General features: G+C 38.7%; 1 long non-coding RNA gene across 1 annotated transcript; it reads left to right on the forward strand.

Moving 5' to 3' along the window:
* The first annotated feature begins 1,939 nt into the window (after positions 1 to 1,939).
* Positions 1,940 to 2,310, forward strand: LOC113097680 (uncharacterized). The gene is made up of 3 exons (XR_003288922.1): positions 1,940 to 1,972; positions 2,083 to 2,144; positions 2,229 to 2,310. It is a non-coding gene; the product is annotated as an uncharacterized LOC113097680 (long non-coding RNA).
* The last annotated feature ends 707 nt before the right edge of the window (positions 2,311 to 3,017 follow it).

The following is a 3,017-nucleotide window of genomic DNA, read 5'->3' on the forward strand; positions in this document are numbered from 1 at the left end:
TTATAAAAAAAAAAGAAGATCCACTAAAGAAGGCTTGCGATGAAGCCACTGCTCTCGTGGAATGAGCTTGAATTCCTAAGGGCGAAACGAACCCACATGCCTCATAGGCTAAGTATATAACCTCCTCCAGCCACTGGAACATGCATTGCTTTGTGACAGCACAACCTTATTTTACTCCAGAAACAAATGAACAGCTGTTCGGACTAACGCCATCGGGCTGTACGATCAACATAGATCTTAAGATCTACAGGACAAAGGCTTAGATCTCCTAACCCCACCTCCGTTGGGAAGAAAGCCTCCAAGACCACCTGCTGGAACTGGAAGCGAAAAAGGATTTGAAGCGACCTTAGGGACATAGTCAGGCCTTGGTCACAGCAAACTTTCACAAATCCTGGTGCAAAATCCATGCGAAGGTGAAATAGACAGAGCTTATAAATCCACAACTCTCTTGAGGGAGGATAAAGCTAACAGTAGGACTGTCTTTAGAGTCAGGTTTTTTTTTTTATCAAGGGCTCCAACGGATGTCCTGATAATCCTCATAATACAAAAGATAGATCCCATGATAGAACTCGCGAAGGGAAGAAAGGCTGCAGCACGTCACAAACCCTGCTGCGTCTGAAATCGAAGACTTCTCTACTATATAGTGTGGAAAAAGCAGTATGCGACAAATTAGTAATTTGAATCTTTTGCGTTCATAAAAGAGTAGGCGAGAATTACAATAACTCTCGCGAGATTCAGTTGTACTATACTTAATTTGCGTTCTAATATGCCTACTCACCTACTATATAGTAGGGAAAAAGAGTATGTGAAGAAAGAAGTACGTTAGAAACCTTAAACCATAAAACAGTAGGCGAGTAATCCCCGGATGTCCTACTGCTTCAGCGAAGATTCTGAAGGGTTCATCGAGGGATACTTTTCAATCCCAGAATGCCACGCGAAAGGGATAAATCGTCATCGAACGTGAAGGAGAGCAGCGTAGAGGGTGTTTACAAAGGTGAATATTATAAAACAAAACACGGTTCCCATGTGATAAAATCGTATTTGTTGAGCTACTGTAGAGTAAACTGTTGATTTGTTAAGGTGTAAAGACGCTAGCCAGTAACATCATAGTATATTTGTGATGAAAAACAACATCAAAACATGTTTTATTATGTAAAGCGAACAGCGGATCTCCAGTAAGCACATGTACGTCTCCAAAGTGGATTTGCATGAACCATTTACATCTTAAAGACGATTAATTGTCTGTTTAATATGAGACAGAGAAATGTTCTAAGAGAACTGCAAAAGAGCAAATCACATGAACAGACATTTCAGTGAGAGATGTGTGTGTTATTATGGAGAATCAACTGTCAGCACTGCTTTAGATGAATGTAAGTAATGTAAATAAATAAATCTACATTAAGTAAACATAAGTTATCTATTTCATTTGACCATTAGTGTTGTTGATAAATTGTGGAGCTCTTGTGTTGGATAAAGTGAGTGAACACATCAGCATCTATCTCAACATGTAAATGCAGTATATCACAGATAAATCACAGAGACGGACTCTTTTCTGGATGTTACAGGGACAGATGAGACACACGTGTATTTATCTGCTGAAGAGAGACTGAGCACGTCCTGATTTTGCCAAGTCCGATGTGTTCCTAGGTCAACATATTTTGTTGACCCTGGAACAACATTTTACTCCAAAAATATATTCTTAACCATATCCCTACACCTAAACCTAACCTTAACCATGAGTAATCCCTAAAATCAGAGGAAATGATAGATGAATGACACTGATGTACAAGCACCAAACACTGATTTTAAGCATAAACTTCACAAAATCTATAAACTGGTTCTTCAAATCTGATTGGTTAATCACAATGTTGGTCCAGGGTCAACAACGATGTTGTCCCAGGAACATGTCTCACTTGGTAAAATCAGGTTAGGCGAGAGACTGATGAAGGAATGCTGGCCTCAAAGATTCTCAGTGAGTACACTACAGTCATCAAAACATATTTAAAATTTTAAGTTGTAGTTTATTAATAAACAGTTATTACAGCACTTTTCTGATTCTTGTTTGCTGTACATTTGATGCAGATCTTTTGTGGTGGACAGGTGACAGCAGCATCTGTGGAAAAAACCTGAAAGAAAAATCCAAAGTAAGATCATTCTGTTACTTCTAATACACAAATGAAATGACACTGTGCTGTTAAAATGACTGCTTTTGTTTTGTGCATCTTTAGAGGATCTGAAATGTCTGCAGACTGCTGTGTGCACTGAGGATGGAGAAGATGGAGTGCCATGGGTGAAATGCTCCATCACTGCATCTCTTCTTGTTTTCTCACCAGGACCAGATGTTGCTGTGCTCTCTTCATCCTCAGTGACCCCAGAGCCAGCGAGAACATCTAGAGAAAGACCAAAAGACACTGAGGATGTGAGATTGGTCAAGTTCATTCTGCTGATTTCTGTTCATACAACATCAGTCAATAAAGCCTGAGTTTCAGAAGTTTCTAAAGTATCATCAAATAATGTCATGAAGAATCTGAAAGTCAGGCTCCATTTACTGATACTGTATGGACACAAACCAGCAGGAGAAACTTGACCAACATTACCTTTTATGTTCAGGCAAAGGATTGAACAGAATGGAGGCAAGTCATTAATGACTGAATTTATATGTTTAGATGACCTGACCCTTTAAAACCCCAAATAGAAACTGTATTAAATGTATGCATGCATTAATATTATAGTAGAACATTGAAGAAAAGAAGCTTTAAGAAATAAGCAGCTTTATTAAGCATTTTTCTGCCCAAGACACAAAAAAAGCATTCACAAAATGCACATTTACATGTATTAATTTGTCAGACACTTTTATCTGAAGTGACTTACAGTGCTGTTATTACAGGATCTCAATCCCTCTGGAGTCATCTGGAGTAAAGACACACCGGTGGAGATTGATCCAGAAACCTTCTGCTGACCAGTCCAGTTCACTAAATCAGAAATAATGAAGCTTTATCAAATTAACATGCAACTGT

Source organism: Carassius auratus, unplaced genomic scaffold, assembly GCF_003368295.1.
Source record: "Carassius auratus strain Wakin unplaced genomic scaffold, ASM336829v1 scaf_tig00216365, whole genome shotgun sequence".
Lineage (NCBI taxonomy): Eukaryota > Metazoa > Chordata > Actinopteri > Cypriniformes > Cyprinidae > Carassius > Carassius auratus.